The 22326-nt window shown below is 42.2% G+C and overlaps 3 non-coding genes across 3 annotated transcripts; 2 read left to right on the top strand and 1 right to left on the bottom strand.

Annotated features, from left to right (window-relative positions):
* Positions 1–4496: 4496 nt before the first annotated feature.
* trnat-ugu (transfer RNA threonine (anticodon UGU)) lies at positions 4497–4570 on the bottom strand. Its single transcript has one exon. It is a non-coding gene; the product is annotated as a tRNA-Thr (tRNA).
* A 2403-nt stretch (positions 4571–6973) lies between these two features.
* On the top strand, positions 6974–7045 carry trnae-uuc (transfer RNA glutamic acid (anticodon UUC)). The gene has a single exon. It is a non-coding gene; the product is annotated as a tRNA-Glu (tRNA).
* Positions 7046–12960: 5915 nt separating this feature from the next.
* On the top strand, positions 12961–13042 carry trnaf-aaa (transfer RNA phenylalanine (anticodon AAA)). Its single transcript has one exon. It is a non-coding gene; the product is annotated as a tRNA-Phe (tRNA).
* The last annotated feature ends 9284 nt before the right edge of the window (positions 13043–22326 follow it).

The raw sequence follows: 22326 nt of genomic DNA, 5'->3' as shown, positions 1-22326 counted from the left end.
ATTATCAAACTGCTTATCCAACATTCCGTACAGGATGAGCAGAAATTTGATCCTTTTAATAATTGGGAAGATCAAAACCATTGTCTTCAGTCACCAGTACAAATTCCATTCCACAACTCCTGAGTCCATCCCTATGAGGTAACATTGGGATATGTTGTCCTGTGTTTGTCAAGCCAGGAATCTTTGTTCCTAAGCGAGAGAGAGAGGGAGAGGGGGAGCCATTCGTACAATATTCAATACACTTCTGAAGATTTTATAAGGTTATTAGACAGTGATTTCTTACAGATCTCCCCACCTTGAGAAGGGAATATCCTTATTGATTTCTCACAACTGATTTCTGACTAACCTCACTATTTCTAAGCTACGAGCTTGTTTTCCTAATTTCTTTATGACAAACTGTGGATAACATACTAAAGCTACTAGAATGATCAGAATCAGCAACACAAACCCTTGAGCTGCCACCAAGAGTAAATGTGAAAACTTTATCCACAAAATGTGATAACTATCGACTGAGATTCATCCTCCCCACCTGCAGGTCATCTCACACAATTTTAAATTATTGACATGTGGTAAATACATCTGGTTCAAACAGAAGTTCATGCACGGACTTTAAACATTCTCTAGCTCACTATTCACCTTCATCCACCTTGTGGATATTTTCTAAATCTAGATTCTGTTTCCCTCTTCACTTTAATTTTACTCCCTCTGATAGGTACTGGTGTGTTTAATTCTATCCTGATTGTTTGAAAGCCAGTTTCGCTAAGGTGTGTGTGTCAATATCTTGATGATTTAAAATGTTGTCTCATTCAATTTTCCACAATAGTCACTTCATGTTGTTCTGTTGTCAAGTAGCTGAGTATGTCTGGGACCTGTTCTTCACTGCAGGGTCACCATGCATTTCCACATGGCGACCTGGGAGGGATGGATCCGGCGGCTGGGTTAGACAGAGAATGTGGGCATGGCAGATTCAGCAGCGGAATTCAAAAGGGAATTGGACCAAATACTGAAACATGTCCAGGGAAAAGGTAGGGGAGAGGGGCCAGGTGAGTTAATTCCAGAAGAGTAAGAGGTCTCCCTTTTCAGACGCAGATGAAGTTTTTTTTTTTTGTTTTTCAGAGGGTCGTTAGTCTGAGGAATTTCCTCCAGAAAGCAGTGGAGGCTGGGTCATTGAATTTATTCAAGGCTGATTTAGACAGATTTCTGGTAGAGAAGGGAGTCAAGGGTTATGGGGGGCGGTGAGGGTGGGGGTGGGGACGGACAGACAGACAGAAAAGTGGAGTTGAGACCACAACCAGATCAGCCTTGATCTTATTGAATGCTTGAGCAGTGTCAAAGGGCTGAATGGCCTCTGTTCCTCTGACCCGGCTGAATGGTCTCTATATGTTGTTTTTGGCTCTGATTTTATGGTACAGTGAGGGGCTCGAAAGACAAAATGGTGTATTCCTGTTGCTATTTGTTACATTCTAATTCAGTACCGTTACCAATCAAGGCGATGGTTACTATCATATTGCCAGCAGTAGCGTGTGCGAGTGGTCTCAGGCATTGGATTTAAGCACCAGTTCCTATTAAGTCATGGATTTTAATCCCACCATTGCCAAAGTTTCAGTTGGTTTGTCTTTCAGACCTTTCATCAAATCCCTTAGAATAGGCTCGGGGTATTTGACATATGACGTGGTTCGTCTTGGTAGGTAGAACAAGGGAGGCTGTAGGAATTGCAGGGTGACTGGGAATAGGTGGGGCTGAATGTTCTCATTCTCTGCTGTAACCATTCCAGGATTTTACATGAACAACAATGACGCTGGTATAAGGCCTGCAGCCGTGTCTGAGTGGTTAAAGGGATGGATTTGAAATCCATTGGGGCCTCCCCACGTGGGTTAGAGTCCTGCTGACTGGACTTCTCGCTGTTCCTTCGTTTTGCTGCCTCCAGAATGACCTATTGGTTAAATGGAATCAGCACCTTCCAAACGCTCCCGTATGGTTTTCCTGCTTCACTTCCGTGTTGCTTCATTTCTGTTGACCCAGAAGCATTCACGGAATTTGCAGTCAGAAATGATACAAAACTGAACTAATTTGTGCCATACTTGCGTTCTGAGAGTTTTTTTCTCTCCTTAGAGATAAAACCTTGCCCACTATTACTCACGCTGCATGTGTCTGTGTGTCTCAATGTGGTTCAGTTCACCGAGGAGTGAACACATTTTTTACCATCGCAAACCTTATTCACTTTCGTATTATATCTTCATGGTAAATGGGACAGAGAATAACAACAGGTTGAAAAGTTGTAAGAGGAGATTGACCCTTTGTGTTTATTTGAGTGGAGACTGCTTATTGACTCAGTGCCTGTATGTTACACAGCGGAGGATGATTGAAATTTTCACTGAGCAACATTTTAATAGACAATGGATTCATTCGTTGTGATGGTGTGTTCCAGTTCTATATATGCAATTTGACAGTCAATTTCTATTCGTTGCTTTGAACCCAATCTTTGTAATAGGTTGGATGTTATGCACATGTTTCTTTCAGTTTCTCGCGTTATTTGAAATGAATATTCATAAATCTATTTAGTCATAGAGTCATAAAGGTCTACAGCACAGAAAGAGGACCTTCAGCCCATCGAATCTGCACCGTCAAACAAGTACCTAACTGTTCTAATCCCATTTTCCAGCACTAGGCCCATAGCCTTCTATGCCATGGCATTGCAAGTGCACATTCAAATACTTTTTGAATGTTATGAGGGTTTCTGCCTCTACCACCCTTTCAGGCAGTGAGTTCCAGATTTCCACTAACCTCTGGGTGAAATAATTCTTACTTACATCCCCTCTAAACCTCCTTCCCCTTTTCTTAAATCTAGGCCCCCTTGTTATTGATCCCTCCACCTAGGGGAAATGTTCCTTCCTGTCTACTCTATCTATGCCCCTCATAATTTTATACACCTCAATCATGTCCCCGCTCAATCTCCTCTGCTCCAAGGAAAATAACCCCTGCCTATCTAATCTCTCCTCATAATTAAAACTCTCCAGCCCAGGCGACATCTTGGCAAATCTCCTCTGCACTCTCTCCAGTGCAATCACACCCTTCCTATGATGCGGATTCCAGAACTGCACGCAATATTTGGAGACACACAATAGTTGTGTGAGAATTTACCGAATAACAGCAGCGCTGGCAAAGTTTGGACAACATTTCCTTGTAGCCAAAGGACACAAAGCAGAATTATGTCGGTAATATGAGTAGAAGCAGGAAGAGAGGGAGTCTACTTGACCCTAGGATTTCTTAAACCATTAAACCTTCAGTTGGAAACTAACTCTCTAGTGGTTCAGCCTCGGTGCTTTCACCGCCTGGGTTCAATTCTGTCTTGATGTTGTGCAAAATGTCATAACTAGCAGCCAATTTATGGTTTGAAAAAGTGTCAAATTAGACTCGAAACCTTCACTCTGTTTCTCCCTTCATATTTGTTGTCAGACCCGCTGAGAACTTCCAATATTACATTCTGTTTTTATTATAGCATGAATTACTGTCTTTATTATAGATATGATCACAAGAAATAGGAGCAGGAGTAGATCACACGGCCCATCGAGCTCGTCCCATCATTCAATTCGATCATGGCTGATCTTGGGCTTCAACTCCATTATCCTGCCCGTTCCCCATATCCCTTAGTCCCCCGAGAGACCAAACATCTATCCATCCCGGCCTTAAATGTATTCAATGATGGAACATCCACAACCCTCTGGGTAGAGAATTCAAAGATTCACAACCCTTTGGATGAAGTAATTTCTCCTCATCTCAGCCCGAAATTATCGACCCTTTACCCTGAGACTGTGCCCCAGTGTTTTAGACTCCCTGACCAGCGGAAACAATCCCTGTGTCTACCCTGTCAAGCCCTCTCAGAATTTTACAGGTTTCAATCAGATTAGTTTTCATTCTTCTAAACTCCAGAGAATAAAATCCATTCATTTTAGGACAACCAGCACATTCCAGAGATCAATTTAGTGAACCTTCCCTGCACCGTCCCCAATGCAAGTCTATTTTTTTATAAATGTGGAGATGAAAACAGCACACGGGATTCCAGATGCCGTCTCACCGAAACCCTGTAGCAAGACTTCTTTATTCTTGCTCTCCAATCCCCTTGCAATAAAGGCCAACATGCTGATCCTGCATGCTAACTTTCTACTTTGCTTGTACAAGCACAGCCAAGTTTCTTTGAACATCAGCACTTACAGATTTCTCACATTTTAAAAGCATTCTGTTGTTCTCATTTTTATAACCAAGTGAACATAATCGCACCTGCCTACTTTATATTGCATCTGCCATCTTGTTGCCCACTGACATGACCTTCCGATACAGGTTTTGTTGAAGAGCCATACAGACTTGAAACATTAACTATATTCCTCTCCGCAGATGCTGTCGGACCTGCTGAGTTTTTCCAGGTATTTTTTGATTTTGGATTTACAGTGCTCTGCTCAAAAGTTACCTTGTTACCAAATTTCCTAAAAGTTAATCGCGGGCCCCAGTGAGAATTGAACTCACGACCCCTGGTTTACAAGACCAGTGCTCTAAACCACTGAGCTATGGAGCCAACTATACTATAACCACTCACAGTAAGTCTCCTAGTTGAACGAGGAACAGGACAACATTCTGCATGAATGATATTTGATAGACCTGGAAATGCCTGAAAGGGAGAACAGGAAGTTAAAGATGCGACATGAAAGCGGCAGAATTTGAAGTGTTCAGTTGCTTTCAGTGATGACTGTCTGCCACGGTGATGTGAGAGATTTTACTGCCGACTGTTTACACTGACACAAATATCACTCCTGACCAACCAATCACAACTGCTCTTTGAAAGCAGCGCGCCAGGCCGAATGGCCTCTTTCTTTGCTGTAACTGTCTATAATTTTACGTTTCCCAGCATAATTTCCCAGTCATTCCGACATTTTATTACACGCTTGGGGGAATGTACTTTCTTACATCCTCGCTTTTGAAGTCAAGACACTGAGCAAACTCAAAGCTTTTCTTAAATTCCTGAGCAGGATTTGGAACCAGACCAGTTGAACGACACGATATTGGTGCCAATCCTTCACTGCAGCTACCCCTTAAAAACACCTCTGGTGAAAGTGTCTGAACAATGGCAAATGTGGCCCAGATAAAGCATGTTGCAAGAGTTCTAGACAGCTTTCCTCGTGATTTAGAGGTAAGGATTCGGCCCTTTCACCGCCGTGGCCCGGACTCGATTCCCGGCCAGGCAATGAAGGTTTATTGATCTGGTACAAACTGTTAAAACAGGCCTCATTTACTTATTGATTGAAAACGGAAACGCACAAGAGCTCCGCCCGAATCAGTGGAGTGAGAGTTGAAGTTTTACATCAGAGCTGCAAATGTCACACGTGGAACAGCTTCGAGAAGAAATACAGTTCTTAATGTCCGAGGGGTATCAGTTTGGACTGTTTGTATTTACAAATTCATTCTCTCGATGTGTCCATTGCCTTAACCACTCGACCACACGGACTCGGTGTCTGTTTAAATGTTGCTCAGTGAAAATTTCAATCGCCCTCCGCTTTGTAACATACGGACACTTAGTAACTGAACAGTCTCCACTCAGAAATACAGAAAGAAAATTCCTCCTGAACCTTTTAAACCGGTTTTTATTTTCTCTGTACGATTTTAATATGAAGCCACACAAGTAAGGTGAATAAAGTGGGGATTGCTAAAAACGAGGAACTGAACCACATTGACACACACAGCGGGACACTCGCAGACAAATACATCGACAGTGACAGAGGGCTAAGGAGAGACAAACATCCAGAAAGATAGGATGTCACCAAACTCGCTCAGTTTTACTCCATTTCCGTCTGCAGATTTCGCAAATCCTTGCAGATGAATGGAAATAAGAAAGCGCGGAAGTTTTTGTTTGATTCTATTTATCCGATAACTAATTCTGTTGGTCAACATCGGGAATAATAAGAACCGCAGTCAGCAAACCAACATTGGGGAAACCCCGATGGATGTCAGAACCATCGCCCTCAACACTCGTCCGCTACTAACAGCACTTCCTTCGGGAAAACATGTCCATATCATATCAGAGCATTCAGGAGATGGCGTATTGGCATTGTCACTGGGCTAGAAACCCAGAGATAAAAGCAAAATACTGTGGATGCGGGAAATCTGAGTTAAAAAAGAAAATTCTTGAAAAATTCAGCATGTCTGGCAATATTTCTGGAGAGAGAAAAAGAATTAATGTTTCAATTCCGTGTGACTCTTCTTTGGAGTTCTTTGAAAGCAGCACACAGGGCCGAATGGCCTCTTCCTTTGCTGTAACTTTCTATAATTTGATATTTCCCAACACCACTTCTTTCACACTCATTCTGCCATTTTATAATCCACTTTTGCGAGTGGGTTCAAAGCTCAACTACGTGCACAAGACTGGAAGGAGCCTGCGACTCTGGATAATCGGCACTCTGCACATTCCTGTCATCAGTGTCTGGGAGAATCAGGAAGATGAGATCCCAGATTATCTTTACCATGTCATCTGCAAACCCCTTCTTTCTAAAATCCTTGGGTCCCACAATCTCTGTCCCTGCTTTCCAAGGAAAGCTTGGGTTCATGAACTGACTGTGTCTGCATCAAACAGCTAATTGACCTGGTAGCTGGAAGGGCAGAGGGAGCTGGAGGCGAGGCAGGGGCAGAAGCAGAAACAGATGCGACATGAAAGTGTTTAGAAGTGTGTCAGTTACTTTCAGTGATGAATGTCTGCCGTGTGTTCCCTTGTCAGTTTCACAACAGCCGCAGTGATCAGGTTGGTGGGTTTAGGGAATTGACAGTTACACATGAGCAGCTTGTGGGGATATTTCACCTCACTGTCAATTTCATGTCCCAGCTCACAGAAACCGTTGTTGTAATTGACTGAAGAATTCATTGCATTTAAAATGGAAACATGGATAAAAGCAGCGTCAATAAATGAAACGGAAACGAAAATTTGCCAGTTTCCCTGGTGGTCTAGTGGTCAGGATTCGGCGCTTTCACCGCCGCGGCCCGGGTTCGATTCCCGGTCAGGGAATGCAGTTTTATTGATCTTGTGGAATTGTCAAAATGAGTATTAATTACTTATTGATTGAAAACATTTAGCAGCTCCACCAGAATCAGTTTAAGTTTAGCCTCAGAGCTGGAAATATCACACTTAGAACAGGCCGGGAACAAAGATAGAAGCGGAGTGAAAGAAGGACAAGAGAAGGGCTGTTTGCAAAGCACTGGCCATAGGGATGGTGGTGCCAGGCAAAATATGGGTGGGAGAAGGGAACATTCTGGTGCCTACTGTTTGCATTGACAAAAATATCACTCCTGATGGATCAACCAATCACAAGACTAATTGAACGACACATTATTGGTGCCAATCCTTCAGTGGAGCTCACCGCGACCAAAGAGCACTGTTACCATCAGCCTGTTATGTAACTTCTTGCAGTATATCTGCTGAACAATATAAGCTTATCACAGCTCTGCTTTCTTCACAATGAAATCCAGTGCGAAAATACGAGAAATTTCAAAGCTGAACAACGTAGACAAGACTGGAAGGAGGGTGTGACTGTGGATAATCGGCACTGTGCACATTCCTGTAATCAGTACCTGGGAGAATCAGGAAGATCCTGGTCTCTCTTTAGCCTGTTATCTGTAAACCGATCAAGTTGTGTATTACGTTTGCGCTAACTGACTGTGTGTGGTCAAACAGCTCCTGGAAGGGCGGAGAGAGCTGGAGGTGAGAGAGAAAGAGATGTGACATGGAAGTGCTTTGAATGAGTGGTGAAAATCCGTCTTGTGCCAGTTTCAAAGGAACAGAGGTTGGTGGTTATTTGTTTGAAAGAAGCTGCACTCAACGTGCGGCGAGCCCACGACCCTGCGATTTAGAGCCTTTGATCTACCAGTTGAACTAGCCGGACACACATAACATGTGTATCTCATATCCCAACATACATGGAGACAACTGTTGCTTTCCACCTGGAGCCTCAGCTTGTTCTGAATTTCAAAGTGTAGAATGTAATCGAACTACACAAGCCCCAAGGTTGCAATACATTCCTCTCAATCATCAATAACATCATTCATATCTTCCACTTCTTAGCTGCACCTCCTTCCAAACATTGCAAACTCCTCTTGCATCTTTCATCCTGATATTTTTCTCTGTAACATTTTCATCTGAAGCTGCACAACTAATGTGAATACAGTTTGTGATGGTAAAAATGTGTTCACCTCCTCGGGAACTGAACCACATTGACACACACAGAGGAACACGCACAGGGATAAATACCGAGACTGACAGAGGGCAAGGGTTTGTCTCTAAGGAGAGACAAACTGCCAGAAAGCAAGCATGACACCAAGTTTTGCTCCATTTCCACTGCAGGTTTCGTGAATGAACAGAAGTAGGAAAACGTCCACTTGTTTTGATGGATTTTATTCAATATAACCGATAATTAACTTTGTAGTCACAGAATAAAACCAGGAATAATGAGAAGCAGGAAACGCCAATGGATTTGGACTCCATCGCCTAACCACCCGGCTACATTGACTGCCCCTCTGCAGAGGGTAATTTTGTTGGTATAAAGTTGTAGGCGGCCATAGCAGAGAAGAAGGACATTCGGCCCATCGTGTCCGTGCAATCTCACGGAAGAGGAATTCAGCAATCCCGCCTTTTCTCCGCAGCCATTTATATTTTTATTGTCTCTCCCCAGTGTTACTGTTAAAGTGAAACACGGCACACACCTGCTTTAACTGTGAGCTGGCACCTTTTCGACCAATAGGGCAATTTTAACAGCACTGGGATTTGAAACCACGCCTCAATAAAAATGAGACCTTAAGCCATTGACAACCACTACAGCTGCGCTACCAAGCTCACGATGCTATTCCACATCGCCTTAACTGGGTCTGGACTCCATCACCTGAACCACTCGGCCACGATGACTGGTCCTATGGAGGGTTTAGTGTTGTTGGTATAAAATTATAGATGGTTACAACAAGGGAGGAGGAAATTCGGCCCAGTCTGTCCATGCCAGCATATGGAAGAGGAATTTAGCTAATTCGACAACCCCACATTTTCCCCACAGCCATTTATATTTTTATTGTGTCTCCTCGTTCTTCCTGTTAAAGTGAAACACCGCACACACCTGCTCTAACTGCGAGCTGGCACCTTTTCGACCAACAGCACAATTTTAGCAGAAGTGGGACCAGAAACCACGCCTCAATAAAGAGTGAAACCTTAAACCAGCACCTACAACATCTCAGCTGAATTACCGAGCTCAGGATGCTACTGCCCATTTTTACTGAAACAGAACAGAATCAAAGCAGTAACAATACGTCATAAGGCCCCATAAGCCTCCTCCGTCACTTAATAAGATCATGGCGGATCCCCAACCTCAACACCAATTTCTCACCCGATCCCGATCGCCCTTCATTCCCTTAGAGTCCAAAAATCAGGAGAATTTTTGGATGCTTTTTCTTCCATTGATCCGAGAGTTCTGTGGACACCTGGTTGAAATCAACAATAATAAGAAGCACTGTTGGTAAGATTTGAACTTTCCTCGGGAAACCCCAGTGGATTTTAAAAACATCGTTTTCACCACTCAATGAAGAGTGACACCTTCAACCACCTAGAGCGAATCTACCGAACTCAAGCTATTAGTGCCCATCACCTTGGCTGGTATTGCTACTCAAATAGAACAGGAGCAAAGAATCAGGAATACTTCATAAGGCCCCATAAGCCTCCTCCGTCACTTAACAAGATCATGGCGGATCCCCAACCTCAACACCAATTTCTCACCCAATCCCGATCGCCCTTCATTCCCTTAGAGTCCAAAAATCAGGAGAATTTTTAGATATTTTTTCTTCCATTGATCCGGGAGTTCTGTGGACACCTGGTTGAAATCAGCAATAATAAGAAGAACATTCGGTAAGGTTTGAATTTACCTGCGGAGACTCCAAAGGAAATTAGAACCATCCATTTAACCAGTCGGCTATGGTGATTGACCAAGAAGCCAATGCTTTTCATTCATTCATCAATTACATCATTCACAGTTTCCGCTTCTCAGCTGCACCTCCTTCCAAACATTGTGATCCATTTTCCTCAGGATTTGTTTCTGGATTTAATGTTTAGCTGCTTTGTGACCTCATTTTGAAATCAGGATCGCTTCAATATCCAACACAATTTGGATTACAAACCTGACGGACAAACAATGGAAAAACGTCACTCAGTAACACAAATCCCATGGTGCACATTTTCAGATTCACAACAGTTAACTTATCAATAAAATGAAGGAATTTTACAATGAAAACATTTAGAAAGTTTGTGTGACTTTTATTTGTGACTCACTAACTCGGGTATTCTGTAAATGCTGCTCGGAGGTTTAGTGACCGGGATATAATCTACCTCTGTTTTCCTGAGCCTGTGCTCGGCGTTTTGGGAAGTTTGGCCCGGGTTGGAGTATCTTGCGTTCCAGGGATGGGCAGTAACCCGCTGATGGAAGCTGCAGTCGCCGCTTTCTGCTGGCAGCGGGTGATTGGAGAGTGCAGGGCCGGAATATTGCTGCTTTTCTGCTTTTCCCTGTCTTACTCATTGTGGAGCTGAGGAAGAGAGAATCATTGATGGGTTTGTTTCAATCCAATGTAATAAATTTCATAAAATTCCAATGTGCTAGATATCGGTACATGGTATGTCTAATTGTTTTCTCATTATATTTGAAATTAATATTCGAAAAAAGGCACTTACCTGGGAGCTCACTTAATAACAGTGGAACTGGCAACATTTTGGGGGTCTTTCGTTTCAGCGCAAGTAGCCAATGACAGCCCGGAACTGTGTGATAATGCCGATGGTGAGAAAACAGTTAAAGCTTCGCCTCTGAGTGGTCTCGAACCACCAACCTTTCGGTTAACATCCGAACGCGCTGACCAATTGCGCCACCGAGACTGATGAAGACTTTACCCAGGGTATCAGTGAGTTAAATCTTCAGATTGCTGCTACTGGAATGACAATTGTCTCTATCATTTTTACTCTTCCAAAATAAAGAGTGGGGCATTCATTGTGGATACATGGAAACAGTCTGATCCAACCCACTGCAGATACATCCATGTCACCGGGAACCAGCTCCCCTACAACTGGTGCCGTCTCCCTTCGATCCTTTGCATGTCTTAACTGTTACCAAATATTCTCATTGCCCCGAAGCCGAAATTAAGTTTGAATTCCTGATGTGCAGTAACGAGAACGCTGTCAATGTCTCAGATCAGTTCATTTCACTGATAACATCAGAGTCAATATTCCAGCGTCTTAAAGAAGGGAAAGGTGCCTTGACTGTCTCTGGTCAGTCAGACAGTTCACCCTTCATTCTCCTCTAATTCCGGTTCCCAAAGAGTTTCTAAAGATTCACAAAGCTGGAGACTGGGTTTTCTGTTTTGGTTCCTTCTCCATTTTCCCACCTGCCAACTGACAATATTTTCCAAAATCTCATCTCAATTGCCTTGCATCGTGTCCAGGAATGAGGAAATTCAGTTTTGTGGAGAGATTATAGAGACCGGGATTGTTCTCTTCAGAGCAAAGAAGTTTAAGTGGAGATTTCATGGAGCTGTTCGAAATAATGTGGGTGGGGGCAGTGGGGACGGGCGGCTGGATGTTGCAGAGAGGGAGATACTCTTTCCACTGACGGGGGTCAGTAACCAGAGGATTGGGATTTAAAGATAGTTAAGGAAAGACAGACTTGCATTTATACAGCGCTTTTCCTGACCAACGGATGTCTGAAACCACTTTCAAGCCAATTAAGCACTTTTTGAAATAAAAACAGAAAATACTGGAGAAACTCAGCAGGTTTTGCTTTCCACAGACACTCTCAGACCTGCTGAGTTCTACCTGCGTTTTATGTTTTTATTTCAGATTTCCAGTATTTTGGTTTTATTGAAGTACTTTCTGAAGGAGAGTCATTGTTTTCATGCAGGGAGTACGGCAGCCAATCGCTGCTCAACAAACACCCAAAGCCAGGGACTTGACAATGCGCAGATCTTATAATCTTGATCGAAAGATAAACAGTGACCAGGACACATGACCACATCCTGCTGTTTTAACAAACTTCAATCTGCAAATTTTGATGATGGTTCTGGCCAGTTTCGAACGAGGCAATTCTTCACATATTAGATAAACATGATAACCACTGCCCTGCAGAAACAGGGGACAGGAGAAAAGCTCAATGGGTCTCAGTAAAATGTTAAGCGGTGTCATCATGCGGCAACACATTGAGTCTTTATTTTGAAGACATGGAATTCAGCTGCTCTCTTTGGGGATGCTGGAGACAGACTGATCCAATAATGTCATCATCAAAAGGCACAACTGTACAAGAGGCCCATAGTATCGATGTCAGTTTTCCACAAAGAGCTTTCGAGTTAATCTCAATTTATTTGTCTCTTTCCATAACCCTGAATTTTTTTCCCTTTCAAGTCATTGTCCAATTCCCTTTTGAAAACTCTGAGTTAAGAGAAACAATATTGAAAGAGGCGCAGGAGCTGCTGCCGTGTCCTTGCTCAGTGTGTGAAAATTAACAAAGATTCCCTGACTCATTGAGATGAAGGGTTGGACTCTGAATTCTTTTACAATTATTCAAATTTTAAAAATAGTTGACTTCAGATCGAATTTTCACAAAACAAATGTCTATTCTGACCAATCATCTCCTCATTTTCCTCAGTCGATACCTTTTACCAACATTTCATTGAGCAAACACGCACAGTCACCACAGGAAAAAAAACACATCATTTGAAACATTGAAATAGTGAAAAACTGAAATAATGAAGTTAATAGTGGAGATGATTTCTGTATGTTACAAAGTGCAGGTTGATCTGATTAACTGGCGGACTTGGTTCGAGTTTCCCAATGACCTATTTCTGCTCCTTTGCTTCTGTTCTATTTCGATGATAATCCCAGTGAAGGGAATTAGGAGCATCGATACGTAACGTGGTAGTGTGGCCCAGCGGTCTAAGGCGATGGATTAAAGCTGCAGTCTCTTCGGAGGCGTGGGTTCGAATCCCACCACTGCCAAGCGTTCAGGTAATGTACTTTTCTGGATCTGCAGCAGCCCCATTCAAATCAACAGACACCAGCGGAGTGTTCTGTGTTTTATTTTCATGGGAAGAACGAGGAGAGGCAATATAAATATGAATTTCTGTAGGGAAAAGGCGGGGTGCGGAACTGCAGGAGTTGACGTGCCCTTCCAGAGAGTCGACATGCTGAATGACCGTCTGATGTAGCCGTCTATGATTTTATACAAACATCATTAATCCAAATCTGGGGCTTGGATTCGTGACTGAGTGTTTAAGGCGGCATGTTTTGAATGCATTGGGATCTCCACACGTAGGCTGGAATCCTGTCAATTACGCTTCTTATCATTCCTGAATTTTACAGTGTATCTGCACAATTAATTGTCCGAATAAGTTGCATAAAAACCATCTAAAACCTCCAGCGTTCTCGAATGTCTATTCGTCTGCAAACATTCACAAAAGTTGCAGCGAGAAATGGAACAAAAACGGAAACAGGTTGGTGTCAGGCTTGATTTCTGGGTGTTTGTCTCTCCTTAGAGACAATCCCTTGCCCTTTTTCACTCTCGGTGTATATGTCTGTGTTTGTTCCTGTGTGTGTGTCATTGTGGTTCAGTTCTCCAAGAGCATGAACATCTTTTTCCCATCACAAACTTTATTCACATTGGTTGTGCAGTTTCAAATCAAAATGTCACAGAGAAAAATATCAAGATGGAAGATGCAGGGGGAGTTTGCAATGTTTGGAAGGAGGTGCAGCTAAAAAGTGGAAGCTTCAGCGAGAAGTTTTCTTCTCATTTAACACGAGATATGGAACCAGATCTGGGAGGTATTTGTGTTGGTGTAAACAGTAAAGCCTCCCTTATTTCCGCTATATTTTGCCTTGGACAAACATTTCTCTGGTTAGGGCTTTGCCACCTATCACAGCCCTTCTCTCATTCCCTATCTTCACCTCTATATTTATTCTCGACCTGTTGCACGGGTGACATTTCCAGCTCTGAGGCAGATCTCCAGCTCTCACTCCACTGATTCTGGTGTAATATTATGATAGGATCCATTTGGATATAAACCGAGACAGGGTCAGGTGCAGTAATACTGAGACAGGGTGGAGTGCACAAATTATTGCTACAACATCTTCAATAATATAAAAGGAAACTGGGTCAAGTTCAATAATTACTGAGACAAGGTCCAGCGTATTAGTAATAGACGTGGCCTTGTGTAATGTAATCACAGGCATGGTCTGCACTGAATACAAAAAGACAGGGTCTATTTCAATATAAACACATGCAAGGAAACGTCCAGCGGAATGTCAGCAGAGACATGACCTAGTTTGATATGAACAGAGAGATGATCTAGTGTGACGTAAACAGAAATGTGATCTCGTGGGTTATAAAGCGAGGAAGTGCGGGGTGCAGCAACAGATGAGGCAGTAGCGTGTGTAATTTGAACAGAGACATGGACTGAGGGAGTAATAAAGGAGACAGGATCTAAAGTAAGGAAACTGACACAGGGTCTAGTGCAGTTTAACTTGATAAAGGACCTTGTGCAATATAAATTAAAATAAGACCTAGTGCAATCAGTCCTAACCAAGTACCTAGATTAATAGCAATAGAAACATGGACAAGTGCAGCAATGAGAGAGACTTGGCATAGTACAATAGTAACAGAGAAAGGACATTGTGTGATATAAACAGAAAAATTGATATGCGCAGCATTAACTGTGAAATTGTCTAGTTTAGTATGAACGTGGCAGAGTAAAAAGTGAGACACAGCCTCGTGTGATGCAAACATGAGCATGTTCTGTTTTAGTATTAAAAGAGACAGGGCCAAGTTCAGTAACAATTGAGACACGACCTAATGTCATGTTAGCCGAGAGATGATTCAGTGCAGTCATAACTGAGAGAAGGTTTGATACAATATAAAGAGGGCCCGGACCCGGTATATCAACAGAGATTGGGCTGAGTAAGAAAACAAATAAACATGACCTGCGGTAAAATGATCAGAAATATGACCCTGTGATATGATCAGAGACGGAGTCTAGTTTAATTTGAACAGAGATATAGCCCATTCCGGTAACAATTGACTCAATGACTGTTTAATGTAAAGGAACCTCGGCTTCACTGCCATCTGCTGGACAAACGCTGCTATAGTCAATGCCGTGTAAATGCTAATTTCAGTTAATGCTTGTTATATAAATCATTGAATCATGGAATGCTTGCAGCACAGAAGGAGGCCTGTAAAGCTTAGGAGATTTTGAGATATAAAACCATTTTAGTTAATATATCTACGTTCCGAATTCTTGATTTATATTAATGGAGTATTTAATTGTGCCTGACCTAAAAAGTTCCCAATAAGTGGTATTTAAGGATCAAGTAAAATTTATGAAGCAATATTATCAGGAAGGGAGCTCCAAAGACTCACGACCCAGAGAGAGAGAGAGAGAGAAATCGCCTCATCTACGTTTTAAAGGAGCAGCGCCTTATGTTTAAACAGTGATCCCTGGTTCCAGATTCTCCCATAAGACAAAACATCCTCTGTACACCCTCGCTGTCAAGGACCCCCAGAATCTCACATGTTTCAACCAAGTCGCCTGTTACTCTTCTAAACTCCAGCCTAGCCTGTCTAATCTTTCCTCATAAAACAAACTGCCCACTCCAGGTGTGAGTCTGGTAAACTTTCTCTGAACTGATTCTAACGCATTTACATCCTTCCATAAATAAGACGACCAAAACTGCACACAGTACTCCAGATGTGGTCTCACTAGTGCTTTATGTAACCGAAGCATAGCATCCCTACTTTTTAATTCAATTCCCCTTTCAATAAATGATAACTTTCTATTTACTAATTACTTGCTGTACCTGCATACTAGCCTTTTGTGATTCACACACTAAGACATCCAGATTACTGAATCTCAGAGCTCTGCAATCTCTCACCATTTAGATAATATGCTTCTCTTTTATTCTTCCTGCCAAAATGGACAATTTCAAATTTCTAATATTATACTCCGTTAGCCAGATCTTTGCCCACTCGCTTTACCAATCCATGTCTTTTTGTAGCCTCCTTATGTCCTCTTCACAACTTACTTTCCTACCTATCTTTGCGTCATCAGCAAATTTGGCAACCATCCCTTCCATCCCTTCATGCAACTCATTTATACAAATTGTAAACAGTTGAGGTCCTAGCACTGAGTCCTTTGGCACACTACTCGTTACACCTTGCCAACCTGAAAATTCAATTTATTCCTGTTAGCCAGCCAATCTTCTATCCATACTAATATGTTACCCAATATACGATGGGCTTTTGTCTTCCATAATAATCTTTGATGTGGCACTTTATCCAATGCCTTCTGCTAACCTTACTACAGTATATCTATCGGTTCCCATTTATCCACAGGCCATGTTACTTCCTCAAAATCATGCTGGCTCTCCCTGATTACCTTGAACTTATCAAAGTTATCTGCTACAGCTTTTTTTCATAGTAGCTTCTAATATTTTCCCCATAACAGATGTCAACCTAACTGGCCTGCAGTTTCCCACTTCCTGTCTCCTTCCCATTTCTATCCCAAACTAAAGGGACCTCCGCTGAATCTAGTGAGCTTGGAAAAACATTAAAGCAATGCATCAACTATCTCACTAGCCACCTCTTTTCAGACCCCAGGGTGAAGTCCATCAGGACCCGGGCAGTTGTCAGCCCGCAGCTCCAACTATTTACTCAGTACCACTTCACTGGTGATTGTAATTTTCCTGACTTCCTCCCTACCTTCCATTTCCTGATTTGCAGCTGCCTCTGGAATGTTAATTGTATCCTCTATAGTAACTACTGATGCAAAGTACCTGTTCGATTCATCTGCCATTTCCGTGGTTTCCATTAACAATTCTTCAGACTCACTTTCTCTGGTGCGAACGATCACTTTGGTAACTCGTTTCTTTACAGAAAAAATATTCATAGAAGCTCTTACCATCTGTTTTTATATTTGTGGCTAACTTTCTTTTGTATTTTATTTTATTCCGCTCCTTATTTAACATTTAGTCATCTGAAGCTGTTCCTTCTCTTCTGCCCAATCTACTGGCATTCCACCTATCAATGCACAATCATATATTTGTTTTCTTTAAGTTTGGTACTATCATTCACCTTTCTAGTTAACCAAGGATGGTGTGTTGTCCCCTGGACATTTTTTTTACTCGCTGGAATGTATCTATCCTGTGTATCTTGATATATGCCCTAAAATGTTTACCATTACTTCTCTATTGACCTATCCATTAACTTAATTTGCCAATTCACTTTAGTCAGTTCTGCTTTCATGCCCTCATAATTGCCCTCATTTAGCCTTAAAAACACAGTCTCGGACTCTCTCCTCTCTCCCTCAAACAGAATGTAAAATTCAATCATGCGATGGTCACTGCCACCGAGGGGCGCCTTCACCATGAGGCCATTAATGAATCCAATCACGTTGCACAATACCAGGTTTGATATAGCCTGCTCTCTCGAAAGCTAACAATCCCGGAAGCATTCTATCAGCTCCTCATCTGGGCTACCTTTGCCCATCTGACTTTCCCCATCTATACGTAGTTTAAAATCTCCCATGATTATGATCGTGCCTTTCCGACAAGTTCCCATTATTTCTTCCTCTATGCTACCATGTGGTTACGATTAGAAGGCCTGCACACGACTTCTACCAGCGATTTCTCTACTTTCCCATTTTACATCTCTATCCAAACCGTTTCCACCAAACCATCCTGCTTTCAAGAGTTTTGGTCATCCCTCTCTATTCTGCTAAATGATCATTAACTAGCAGAGCCATCCTTCCACCATTTCTTCTGTTCATGTCCTTCCAAAATGCTCTTTGATGTCCTCCTGCAGCCATGTCTGCAATGGCTATCAAATAGTACTTCTTTATTTGTGGAAGAATCAAAATTAACCTCTTTCATTGGCTTGGGGTGAGGCTCATTTGGTGTCACTTCATCTCTGTATCTAAAGCCATGAACACTGAAGACAAATCTGCATCTCTTATTCCCTGGGCCCCCGGATGTATATTCAATTGTGAGCAAGTAACACACCCCTGTAAATACAGAGCTATTGCAAACAATGTTATATATTCTTATCAATAATACAACTTATCGTATATAGCCACGTCAACACTTGTTTTAGCACCATACCAGTGATACGATACATTATTAGTAAATGTTAATAACACTTCCTACAGTTATGTCAGGACAAAGGCTGCCCTCCAATACAGATCTTCTGCTCTACGGATATGGTTCATCAATTGAACCAAGTCATAGATCATTTAGTTTTAAGATGAGGTGTCGTGTTAAGTTAAAGCTGCTGAATTCACCTTTTTTGTTTATCCGTTTGAAACTGACAAATAATCCCTCAACTGCACAATTCAAATAAAACAAATATAATTCATTGAACCTAGGCTTCTCGGTACCTTAAAGTAATTAAGGCAATAACACCAGTTCCTGCTCCCAGCCTAAAATCTACATAGCCTCAGTAGCAGAAACTCAAACTGAGCTGTAAAGATAACATAAATATTATTTCATATCAACATAAAACCCTATAATATTCGTAGTTTTATCACTACTTAAAGGCCTTTCCGTTCGTTCTTACTGTTCTTGTACTGTGAAGGAATAGTTCATCTCCTGCCACCCTCTGTCTGCTCCCCGTAGGCCAGATGTTTCCCTCCTTTTCATATAATTATCCAATTCCATTTTGAATGCCTCGTTTGTCACGACCTCCACCACATCTTCACGCAGTCCATTCAAGGTCCTATCCACTCTCTACACGAGAAAAAGAGTTTCCTTGTGTCGCTGATGCTTATTTTCCCAATTACCTTAAATCTGTGCCCCTTGGTTCTCCATCCTTCCACCAATTGGACCGTTTTCTACTTTCTACTCTGTCCAGACACATCTAGATTTTGAATACATCTATAAATTCTACCTCAACCTTTTCTTCTCTATGGAAAGCACTCCCAATTCCTCTAATCTACCAGTTTAACAGGAGGTCCTCATCCCTGGAACCATTCTCGTGAATCTTTCCTACTCTCTCACTGATACGTTCACACTTTTCCTAAAGTGTGGTGCCCAGAACTGGACGCAAATGCTCATGCTGAGACTTTAACAGTGTTCGAAAAACTCTTTGCTTTTGAACTCTGTGCCCCAATTTATAAAGCCTCAGATACCATATGCTTTATTAACCAGCCTGTCAGCAATAACAACAGAGACAGGACATCGTGTTATATAAACAGCGCATGGACTTGTGCAGCATTAACTGTTACTTCCTCTGGCTTAATATGAACATGGCAGGGTCAACTCAAGTAATAACTGAGGGAAAGCCTCGTGTAATGCACACAGGCACATGTTCCAGTTTAGTACAAAGGGGGACATTGTACAAGGCATTAACAATTGGGACATGAAGTTTTGTGATATTAGCTGAGGCATGGTTCCGTGCAGTCATCAGTGATAGTGTCTCACAGAACAGAAAGAGGGCCTTGGTTGAGTATGCTAACAGTAGAGATTAGGCCGAATACAGAAATAAGTGGGACATGACCTCCTCTAATTTAATCAATGACACGACCTAGTGTTATTTAAACAGGCACGGGGTCTAGTTTGATATGAGTGGAGACAGGGCCAACGCAGCAACCATTGAGAAATGTCGGCCTCACGCAATTTGAGCAATCACGGTTTCGGTTCCATCTGCTGGACAAACCTTGCTATTGCAGATGCTGTGAAAATGCTGATTTAATTTACTGTTTCTGATATCAATCATAGAATCGAAGAATTCTTACAGAAAAGTAAGAGGCCATTTGTCTGGCCCGTGCTAACCATCTAAAGGAGCAATTGACCTAGCTCCATTATTTTCCCCCAGCATTTTTTCCCTTTTCCGAAAATGATGCCATTTATTTTTGAAAGCATCAATTGAATCTGCCTCCACCACACACTCAGCCTGTCCACTCCAAATCCTAACCACTCACTGAACGAAAAAAAGTTTATTTTTAAATGTCGCCGTTGCTTCTTTTCCTGATTATCTTAAATCTGTGCCCACTTGTTCTCGAATCTTCCACCATTGGGAACTCTTTCTCCCTGCCTACTCTGTCCGGACTGTCATGATTCAGGACAACTTTAACAAATCTCCTTTCAAACAGGGTATGGCAAGGGAAGAAAACGCTAATATATTTGTGTTGTTGTTACAAGAAAATAACATAGGTGGAGTGCGAAAATATGATCGAGTGAGGGCAACACAACTGATGCTAGCCGGGATATAATTGTAGTAAATATGTATTTTTGTTTAATCTTCTATGAAAGAGGGAACAGTTAATATGTACATTTGATCCGCAAATGAGATCATAGGCCTTTCAGGGATAAATTGCTACATTTATTACGTTAGCACCAGCATGGTTGATGAAGAGCTGTGGAAATTCAGGTGAATCACTCCACGGCCCAGATAAGATGCATCCGAGGATTTTCATGGAAATAAGCGAGAAATCTGCAGGTTCTGTCATAAATCTGTGAAAAATGATTGAATTCTGCAAAGACGCCTGGCGAGCAGATAAAATAAAATGCATCGTTTATTGTTCTTCGGTAAAATGTTCGCAAAAGTGAGCCAGGAAATCACAGACCATGAGTTCCCCCTCGTAAACCCGTAAGAACGGAAAGTTTTTATGGGGTATGTGGAGAGAAGGAGCCAGTAAGTGTCCATGAAGGAAAGGACTTGCTTATCTAGTTGACTGATCACTTTGAACGTGAGCAAAAGGAGATTCATGGGGCAAGATAGACAGTGGATGTGATGCATTTGGATTTCTGCAGGCTTTCTAAACAATTCCTTTGGAAAGGATGGGACCCTGGAAGAAATATCGCCACTATCAGATGGAGGACTGCAAGGGAATCGGAATTAGTTGATTGACAGATTCCAGATTGTAAGTTTACAGGGATTGTATTCGGACTGGAAGGATATTAACGCTAGGATCCCACACTGTTCTGTTTCATTCCGCATTAGTTTAAAATGATAATAAATGAAGCCAGAAGATCAATGCTTAAAACTGCAGTGGGGGAAAAGGCTAATGAAGATCATAAGTGCACATCTGATCAGGGTAAGCTATGGGCGGATTTAAATGCGTGTAAAATAGGCAAAAAGGCAATGGATAACATTCCTCAGAGAGGAATTCAAAAGTTGCCACATTTAGATAGGGAATTAAGGAAGGAAATATCACATATAGAAAAAAAAACCGGTATAGAAAAAGAAAAAATAAACTGGTTTCTGTCTGAGAAGAGTTGATTATCTTTCAACAATGAGAAAAGCAAATGAGGCCCTGGGACGGACACAGATTCCCTCTCTCCACGTTTCCTGACGCCTTCCCCGGCATAGTGCCAGCCTTGCCGCCTTCCAGCCTGCCTCTAATGGACCTGGAAAGTTCAGGTTAATATTCCACTGGGTGTTCGATCTATGGAGCAGACTCTCGAAAGCAGGGAAGCCGTTAATATTGATTCTTACAGGAACACAAGAACAGGAGCAGGAGTCGGCGGAATGGCCGTCGATCTGCTCTGTAATTCAGAACTTGTGCTTCAACTCCATGTTCCCGCCCTTTGCCCATATCCCTTAAATCCCCGAGACACTGTAACTCTGCCAATCCCGAACTAAAGTGGATGGAGAATCCAGAGCTCTCTGGGGTAGAGAATTCCAAAGGTTCACAACTCTTTGAGTGAAGTAATTTCTCCGCATATCAGACCAAAATGTTCGGCCCCTTGTCCTGAGGCCGTTCCCCATGTTTTAGATTCTCTGACCAGGCTGTAAAGATGTGAAAATAAATTATCTCCCGTATATTGTTTGTGTTTGATATGTATAATTTCCCCCCTAGGACCAAGAATGTGAGAAATGGAGAACATTATCTTGGAGACATAAGTGGTAAAAAAGCTTTAACAAGATCCAATGTGTCGGGTTGAACATTGACAATGTATTGCAGAGGAATTACAGAATACAGCAAAGTTTAACTACTCCCATTCTGAATGAGATTAGAGTCTGATAACAGTACCAAATGTGCACATTGCACTCTGAAATAACTTTCAACAACCAGCTCCAGCCAATACCTCCAATGGGGAATGATGAGAGAGTTCATGTACAGGGTCAGGTGTTAAAAGAGCGAACGCTGCTGCAAACTTCAATCCCACACAGTATTGCTCCATATTCACAATTCGTCAATATGTTTTCAAATGCAGCCATGCAGTAACTGAACTTCTCTGAGGCTGGCAAACAGCACCGCCTGTAGTGGCGGTGAGGTGCCAGCAGAGGGTAGGGT

Source organism: Cetorhinus maximus, chromosome 23, assembly GCF_964194155.1.
Source record: "Cetorhinus maximus chromosome 23, sCetMax3.hap1.1, whole genome shotgun sequence".
Taxonomy (NCBI): Eukaryota; Metazoa; Chordata; class Chondrichthyes; order Lamniformes; family Cetorhinidae; genus Cetorhinus; species Cetorhinus maximus.
This window is presented reverse-complemented; position numbering and strand designations above follow the sequence as displayed.